Genomic DNA, 10,114 nt, shown 5'->3' with positions numbered 1-10,114 from the left:
ATAGCATTTCCGGTTAGATCTATTTCTGTCCAGCAGGTGGAGGTCAAGCGACTTTATCACGAGCTGATTATGTAATGTTCTTGTTGGACCACCAGATGTCAAACAAAATCTATCTATCTATCTATCTATCTATCTATCTATCTATCTATCTATCTATCTATCTATCTATCTATCTGTCTGTCTGTCTGTCTGTCTGTCTGTCTGTCTGTTTGTCTGTCTATCTGTCTATCTGTCTGTCTGTTTGTCTGTCTATCTGTCTATCTATGGCCCAGCTACCTGGCAGCCAGCAGTGTGCTTACATAACAGCAGGAACAGTTTCCAACACGTCTCCTTGAAAGTTCCCAACGCTTCACAATCCTGTACTTTTATTTATTTAGGACCATAAAAACTCATTTACAGTCTATCTGTTACTTTATACTTGGACTGAAGACTGGAGATTGTCTTTGTGTTGAATAGAGGAGAGTGGGAGACCTGAGCAGGACAGTCTCCTTCCTGCCCTCAGTTACTGAAACCTGAACCTCTTTCATTCACTATTCTCTATTTAAAAAGCTCATCAGATCAACAGAGATTACCTGCTTGGAAACACACACACCTGTTTTTACCTGGAACGGATCATTTCTCCTCTCTTTTTCTCATTCAGACAGATGTGAACTGTCTCTGTTAACGTGGATCCAATATTTACAGAAACATAATTGTAACTTTTCATCCCAGATATCTGGATCAGTCTTCATTTGCAGGAATATTTACTTTTTTAAAAAAAATACAATTTCTTTTATCCACTCAGTCTTGAACAGGAACTTATGTCATCCTTGAATGTCCTTGATGACCTTCAGATGCGTCAGATGCTTTTGGTCTGAGATTGAGCAAAAGCTTATGTTCGTCTTCATATGAATAAAACTGTTACTTCTTCTGTTTTTGGACCTTTAAACTGTTTAAACTGTACATATATATATATATATATATATATATATATATATATATATATATGAAACTTTGACATACAGAATATCAAACTATAAAAACTAAACTTTGATTTTGTGTATGTCAAGTTTAATTTCTATTGTGTTGTCCCATGGAAAGATATACTAAAATATTTGCAAAAATGTGAAGGGTGTACTCACGTTTATGAGATACTGTATATATAAATATGCATCTCTCTCTCTCTCTCTCTCTCTCTCTCTCTCTCTCTCTCTCTCTCTATATATATATATATATATATATATATATATATATATATATATATATATATATATATTATGATAGTACAGAATAGTAAATAAATAGTAGTAAATAAATCCCAGTCAAACCACAGTCTCTCAGGCTGAGCCTCTAACACCTGATCAGGATGTCCACTAACAGAGAGAGAGAGAGAGGGTGGGGGGGGGGGTGTTGTTCATCTTGTTCTGCAGCTTTCCTCTGGTCAGTCAGATCAGTCCTCTCCTTTTTGTGGGGAACTGGTTGCTCAAAGGAAATTCTGTAAAGCCCTCCATGAAAACGTAGCTGTCATTAAAGTGAACTACTGCGTCAGTGTTAGGTGCATGTCCTAATGTGCACGTCTCTGTGTGTGCTACATGCTTTGTACATATAAAAACATGGAGGACAGGAAACAAATCCACATCCTTGTGTTTGTGTACAAAAAACTGTCGTTTTTCTCCCAGTTGACCCAGTTGACCCAGTTTAGGGGGCCAGGGCGTTGCTGTTCCACCTCTGCTGTGATTGGTGGGCAGATGAGGGTGGATTCTCCATGTGGCTTTAATTTGAACTTCTTCATTCTGTTTTAAGGAGAAAAAAAAGCCAAGACAGTTTCTCCTGTGGTCAAAGCCAGAGATTGATAGATTTTTCTGAATACCTGTGGGCTGTAAACTAAAAGCTATGTGCTCACAGTGTTCTCAGAAAGGCTGATTATCTGGTTTGTCTAAAATTTTATTCATTTAATGTTGCACAAGCTGAGATAAGGCCACATACTGAACCCTGTGGCCATCTTCTTTGTTAGTCTGTGAATAGACTTTGTATCATTACCTTCCCACCATGCACTTTGTTTCACAGAGAACCTGTTCAAATATGAAGAATAAAAAAAGTTTAACAAAGATGAGGTTGAGATAAAAATATTTGTATTAATTACAAAACAGCTTTAAACTTCTTTCAGGTTTCAGAATTGGTTTTTACCCAGATAGCTAAAGTGGCCTGACATTATGATGCCATAAATCTGGTCCCAAATCTGGCCCAAAACATTGGCCTGGATACTAAAACTGAACCAAATCTGTGTAGAAAGAAGATAAATTTAAGAGGTTAAAGATGAGCGTCTATAAACTGCTGGCCCACCAGCATCAGATTAAATCAGTCTTTCTTTTAGAGTTGTGTGCTTTGGCGGTCCTCACTTATCCACCATTCAGGTCCTGGTGGTCCTCAGATCTGAATAAAGTCAACTGGACTTCGTCCTCTTGGTTCTTAACTCTCTACCTTCATCATCAGAAACTTTTCTTCAGCTTACATCTGTCTCCAACTAACCTGATCAATCTGATGGCTTTCTAGGCCGTTGCTACCTGTAGATTGTTTACCTGTCTGACCAAAACTGTTCTGGTCACATGATACAATGAATGGTTGTAAAACCTGCTGGAGGAGAGTCCAGGCTGCTGGGAAGGTGGTACCCAAGATCACCTCCTCCATTCAGAGATGGATTTTCTAGTTTAAAATAGATGGCTTGCAAGACACTTCTCTTAAATCTGTCTTCGCTCTAACATGTGGACATTACTGTCCTCTAAAGAATGTCCTTGGTCATTGAGATGCAGATGAAGTTCTGAATCTGGACCTGTAGATCTGGTTCTCCTGTGTTGTGTGTTTATTAAGTGGTATGTAACGTCTCTCTGAAGCAGCCTCTGTCTGAGGTTGTTGTTTGGTCTAAAATGTCATGTTTGGGAAAGATCCTTCTGAGTTTCTTAGACACTCCTGACACATACAGAATTACAACATTTTTCCTGTTCTTTCTGTCTCATCTGTTCCTGTTGTTTTTCCAGATTTTCTATCTTATTTGATAAAAGTCCATCTGGAATATCTTCTGTTTTAAGTGCTTTCTTGATGTTTCATTTAAAATTGCATAAAGAATGAAGTCATTTGTTATACCATATAAGTAAAAAATGACAGTAAATGACCATGTAAGCCTGACACCAGTTCACTTTTTCTGAGACACATCTGTCCAGTTGCCTTGTCCTTTTGAGACTATCATGGAAGTGAATATTTAATTTTACTGAGCACTGTGGCAGTAGTATACTGTACAATATAATAAGCTAATCTAGTTAGCATCAGCATGCTAGTATCCAAAGCAGCAGATGATTAAGTAGGCTGTTAACTTTGGCACGATTGCTTCCACCATAGAAATGGCAGCAGCTAGCCAAAACAGTGTAGTCCAGTGGTTTACCATCTTAGTGAAGCTATTTGTTAGCATCTTCATGCTAATGCACAACTAGGAAAATAACTGTTCTTCCTGTGGCCCATTTGGCTTATCAGTGATCAATAACACAGTAATGATCACTCTGAAAGATCGCGGTTGTTTGCAAACATTTTCCTTCCATTTAAAAGTGAGGTCAGTTCTGGTCCATGTACTGTGGTTTAGTGGGGTCGGTTCTGGTCCATGTAATGTGGTTTAGTGAGGTCGGTTCTGGTCCATGTATTGTGGTTTAGTGAGGTCGGTTCTGGTCCATGTACTGTGGTTTAGTGAGGTCGGTTCTGGTCCATGTACTGTGGTTTAGTGAGGTCGGTTCCGGTCCATGTACTGTGGTTTAGTGGGGTCAGTTCTGGTCCATGTACTGTGGTTTAGTGAAGTCAGTTCTGGTCCATGTACTGTGGTTTAGTGAGGTCAGTTCTGGTCCATGTTCTGTGGTTTAGTGGGGTCAGTTCTGGTCCATGTACTGTGGTTTAGTGAGGTCAGTTCTGGTCCATGTTCTGTGGTTTAGTGGGGTCAGTTCTGGTCCATGTACTGTGGTTTAGTGAGGTCAGTTCTGGTCCATGTACTGTGGTTTAGTGAGGTCAGTTCTGGTCCATGTTCTGTGGTTTAGTGAGGTCAGTTCTGGTCCATGTACTGTGGTTTAGTGGGGTCAGTTCTGGTCCATGTACTGTGGTTTAGTGAGGTCAGTTCTGGTCCATGTTCTGTGGTTTAGTGGGGTCAGTTCTGGTCCATGTACTGTGGTTTAGTGGGGTCAGTTCTGGTCCATGTACTGTGGTTTAGTGAGGTCAGTTCTGGTCCATGTACTGTGGTTTAGTGAGGTCAGTTCTGGTTCATGTTCTGTGGTTTAGTGAGGTCAGTTCTGGTTCATGTTCTGTGGTTTAGTGAGGTCAGTTCTGGTCCATGTACTGTGGTTTAGTGAGGTCAGTTCTGAAAAAAAGTAAGGCTATATCTTGATTTTTATTTTAACTTTGATTTATCAAAGAAAAGGACTTAATGCGTAATTTATGGTGAGAAAAAGCTGATAAAAGCATAAAGCCAAGCTTGGTTTCAGCATTGGGTGGGTTCATGGCTTTTTGATAGTTGCATAAAGGGGTAGTCAAGGTTGGGAATCACTGGTCTGTATAAATAAACTCTGTTGTTATTATTAACTAAACTATAATGACAAAGCAGAAAATATGTGAAAATAATAAAAATTTAAACTTAATCTTTTTCCACTAAGGTTTTTATCTGTTGACTCTTGTCAGCTTCAATGCACAGAGGCAAACAGAGCCAAACATCATGGGGAAAGAACAAACGAGGTCAAACAGCTGGACATGACCTTTCAGTTATTTTAATGTCGACATTTGTTACACTACAACACCCTAAACCAACCAACCAGAATGCCTAAAACCGACTGCTTAGTCAAGCTTAAGTGGAACGTACCATTCCCACAGATTCTCAAAGACAGCTATATACAAAGAAAAGATGGAAATATTTACATTTAAAGTTTCTCAGAGACCGTTTTTAGACAAAACCCAAACCACTTAAGAAAATCATACTAAATGCTGTATGTTTCTTAGCTGCTTAGCCAAATTAATCACATCTACCTTGTCTTTGCAGGTGAGCATAACGTGGAAGGCTTCTGCTACTGCTACCACACACTTCCCTCTCCTCCATCCTCATCTCTGCATGCATTTTAGAATATTTAAAACATTTGGCCTTCATCTTTTTCTGGGTCAACGCCAGAAGGCCAGAGAAGACATGGAAGCTGTAATTAGACAAATTAGATAAACTCCAGTTTGAGTACAGCTGCCACATCAAGAAACTGAACACACGAGGGAAGGGGTGATGCCCTCTGGTGAAACTGGAGCATTGTGGTAAATATCTATGTCAGACACAAGTTTGGACACTTTTAGTGTCAATGCTGCAAGCTGTTTTGTTTCTGCAGAGATAAAAACATGAAGGTGAGCCAACTGAGGTAAAGTTGAGAGGGTGGATGAAAATGGACTCATCTGTCGGTATGTCAGAGGTGAAGGAAGTTCTACAGCACAATCAATTAGATAAACAGATCAATACTGGGAATTTAAATGTCCCCCTCTCTTTTCTGTAATGTGCACAACATCAACAAAGAGAAGTTGGTTCAACTTTCACACACAAAACAAGATGAATTGTATTAACTAAACTTGACAAATCAGAGGATATGATCCTCAAAGTGCTGCCTGATTGGTCCAGATGAGAATTGGCACTCTGAAGCAGGTAGATGATCAACCCCAAGAACATTATGGTATGCAGACCTACTTATTGAAGTGAGTCATTAACAGTGTCTGCAGGACTATGATGATGTGAGATGTTAGGGCAACTGGTCTGTAGTCATGTGGTTCAGAATGTTGGCTTTTTTAGGCACTGGAACAAGGTAGGATGTTTTCCACAGCACAGGAGCTCTTTTCTGGCTCAGTCTGGTACTGAAAAGGTGCTAAAGAATCCAACACAGTTTTTCTGAGCAGGTTTTTAGAACCCTGGCCCTGACACCATATGGACCTGCAGCCTTATTCCAGTTCACTTTCCACAGTTGCTTCCTCACCTGACTGCAGGAGACAGACAGGCTAGAGGCAGAAGAGGAGGACATCTCAGTGTGCTCTGATGTTGAGGGAGAGGTCCATGACTGAGCTGCAGGGTGACAGAGTGGAGGTGGAACAGGAAATCTGGGGGCTCATGGAGGGTGTGTGGTCTGTTGGGCTGTAGGCAGGGGGTGAACTGAACCTATTGAAGAACATGTTCAGCTCATTAGCTCTGTCCAGACCTCCATCAGTCTGATGGAGGTCATCAGTCTTTATTCCTGACCACACGTCCCTCATGTTGTTCTGCTGGTGCTGCTTTCTAACTTATTCCTGTGGTCCTCCTTGCACATATTAATCCTTGATTTCAGTTGTTTTTGTGTTGTCTTCAGTAACTCTGTGTCTTCCTCCATGAGGGCTTACTAATAACAAATAAATACAAACAAACTTGTTGCATCAGAAAAAATTTGGTTTCATGAACTCGAGTGAGTTTATTTAACAGGAATGATGTGACTTTGTAGACGTTAAATGAAGCTGAGTTTGTTGTAAGTTCATAAAATTGTTGAAGAAACTTGATCAATTCCACATAAATTTGAAGAGAAATTTAAAAAAAATCTTGTTTTTATTTCTGGCCTACATTATTGTTTCTAGTCCCGCCTTCTTAAAGTAAGTGATGAAGTATAACTTATTGATGCGCTGCAGCAGCACGTTGCTGTGGATGTGGTTTTAGTTTAATAATAGCAGACAGCCAGCCTCGCTGTTACACTGCAGCAGCTGCCTGGATGACTGGTTTTAACACAGGGATGAGCAGTAAGTGGAGAGCATTCACGTGACACCACCAACATCAATTACAATTCCTTCATCTTCATCATCAATTACCATTTTAACTGTTAAACTATATTTTTATGTTAAGAACATGTTGTCTTGACATTGAAACTATGGTAAAAGGTGGATTATTGCTGGTTTAATGTCAATATGGAGACCAGAAGATGTTTTCCTGAGAACTGGTTTCCTCACACCAGGAGACTTGGAGCTAGAAATCATCCAGAAGATATGAGATGATGTTAGACATTTTATTCTTCCTAGATAACTCAGTTTGATTCATTTAAAAAAAAAGAAAAAAAAAAACAAGAAGAAAAATAAAACTAAACAAGAGAAACTCTGAGACATTCTTCATTAATATAGAAAATAAAATGTCGTTAGAGTTTCCTTGTTTGCCCCTTCATGAAATCATTACAAAGCTTTCTGACATTTGAAATATTAATTAACCAAATTAAAAAGAAAGAAGTACTTCTGGCTAATTTCAACTATTACTAAGCTCTCAAAGTACAAGTTTAAAGTTTAATAAAATGAATGAACTCTAATTCATTGTTAATAAAAGTCAACATAATTTTACATGTATACATCTTATTTACATTAATTAATTTATTCAACCTTCTGTACTCCAGCGATCATCTGAACTTAACAGTGTGATGCCAGGAAGCTTTCACATCAGTCCACACAGAAGAACGTTAGTTTCAGCTTGGAAATGTTTGGGGAAGGAAGTGTTGGATCAGAGGTTGATCTGGAGAAGCTGCAGAAGAAAACCTCTCCTCTGTTTTTTTAACAGCTGATTCATCATTACCTATATTTATTCAAAGTGATTAATACACCTACAACTCATTGACCCAGCAATAAAAACAGAAGATGGTAAATGGACTTATAGCGCTTTTCCAGCCAGTTTGACCCTTCAAAGCGCTTTGATGTATCAATGAGGTTGAAACCCCCCTTCCCCCGTCCTCCTCCTCCTCCTCAGATTGTCTATCACTTCTTTTGTCTTCCACTGTGAATAATCATGAGCTAAGATCATCACTGATCACATTAGCATTCACTCCTGGCAGCTCTGCAAACGTGTTTCCTTTAGTCATATCAACACTTTACTTTTTAGGACAAGGAAAATAGCTGGGAGAAGTGTCTATCAGACATGGAAGAACTCGGTAAAAGTTGTGATAGAAATGTGATCAACCTGAGACCGCTAGGACCTGATGCAGCTCCAGCCTTAGCTGCATGGGGATTCCTGGGGAATTTGGTCATGGTGATGTCCAGCTGATGTCTCTGGAACTTATTTACAGCTGGTTATTTACAGGAAGTTATTTTTGAAAATTTATTTGTGAAAAGTTACTTACAGAATGTTATGTACAGAAACTTATTTATGGAAAGTTATTTACAAAAAGTAATTTACAGAAACTTTATTTACAGACTGTTATTTACAGCAAATTGTTTAGGAAAAGGTATTTAAACAATATTATTTACAGGATGTTATTTACGAACAATCATTTATGGAAAATCTATTAGGGAAAATCATTACGGGAAAATTGTTTAGAGATAGTTATTTACAGAATGTTAATTACTGGACGCTATTTGCCATATTTTATATACACAATATTATTTACGGAATGTTATTTGTGGAAAACTGTTTAGGGGAAAATCATTTAGGGAAAGTTATTTATAGAATGTTAATTATGGGACATTATTTACTATATTTTTACAGAATAAAGAACGTTATTTACAGATAGTTATTTATGGAAAGTTCTTAGAAGTATTTTATTTACAGCACCATAAGTTGACATGAATGTGCTGTTAAAACCTTCCTTCTGATTTTGTGTGAAAGCATTTCCCTGCAACCTCCTGTCACTGTGTTTTATCAGTGAACCTTTGACACCTCCGGGTACCAAACAATATCTTAAACCTGCTGACAGAAGTGTTTTATACGTTCCAGAGTCCAGAAGGAGTCAAGAAGCTTTGAAACTCTTTAAACTTATTTTATTGACTCCTCTGGCTTGTTTGAAGATAACTTTGGTTCTGGATGCTGTAAATTAGTTTTGCTATCCTCGTGAAATTGGGCTCCTTTGTCCAAATCTCCAGAACCTAACTCATCAGGTTTAAAGGAAAAACTAGTATTCAGTCAGTTTGGGTCCAGGTTTAGAGTCAAGATCAGACCACAGAAACATGTAAAAGTCGGGATCATTTACTCTGAGGTGTTGGAGGAAATGTTTTTGTAATTGTATGTATTAGCCCTTTCACACATTTATTAAAATATTTATTTAAAAAAACAAAATAAATACAGGAAAAATCTAGAAAAAAATAACAAAGTAAAAGACTGGAATAAAATGTACTACAATTAAATATTGAATAAATTAATAACAATAAATAAATAGTAATCATAAATATAAAACTGAATGCATAAATAAAAGTAGAATAAATAAACTACAAAACAATAAATTAAATTTTAAATAGGTCAAAAATAGTTTGTAGGAAATCTGGGTTAATGAGTTATTTATATCATGGTAAATAAGTTTAATGAGTGTTGGCCAAATAAACAGACCATGAATGAAAAGAGACATAAAACCAGTCAGGCAGGTGAACAAAGAGACAAAACAGGGATCTTATCAAAGTATTTGTTGTGTTCATACAAATCAGGACATTTTGGAATTTGTATATTAGCAGTTGTATGGTCAGAGTTTGTGCAGCTAAAAGCAACAGTGAAGACATTCCTGTCACTCTGAACGACTCTGATCCTCTCATGGGAGGAGAGAAGCTAATGAAAGCAAAAGCATTCCTGCAAACTTTATGTCCTGCTGAGTCATTCCAGAACACAAAAGCCAGCTTTCCTTCTCAGATGTTGCTTACAGTCGTTACCATCCCCCATACAATCGTATTTCTCATTCCTCACTATGACTTAGGGTTTTTTATGGCTTTTCTATGGCTCAGTGCCGAGGACATGGACTGAATGAAAAGCAGGAGTCTCCATATCTGTTCATCTTTTCATTGTCATCATGATGAGAAACGCAACAAGCAAACTTTTTCAGCTTGTAAAAACCACAAAGGTTTAGGGGGGTAAGGAAGCTCAAAGATGAGAGGAACCTCTGTGAGGAAAATCGTGTATATTTAGTAATTTGGCGTTAATGAACAGTAACAGAAGCCCAACCCATCCACCACCTATGCCTTTCCCTCCTACTGTCATTAGCTGAAACAGAAGGAATATTATGGAGCATTTAGCAATGCTCCATTTAGGAGCATGACGTCCTCAGATCCTGTCAGCTAGAAAGATTTGGCAGAAGCTGCTGATGGAAATTAAGCCAAAGCTCATCACTGTAGA

This window comes from Melanotaenia boesemani, chromosome 13 (genome assembly GCF_017639745.1).
Source record: "Melanotaenia boesemani isolate fMelBoe1 chromosome 13, fMelBoe1.pri, whole genome shotgun sequence".
In the NCBI taxonomy this organism is placed as follows: Eukaryota; Metazoa; Chordata; class Actinopteri; order Atheriniformes; family Melanotaeniidae; genus Melanotaenia; species Melanotaenia boesemani.
The sequence above is the reverse complement of the archived record's forward strand: the minus strand, read 5'-3'. Positions refer to the sequence as shown.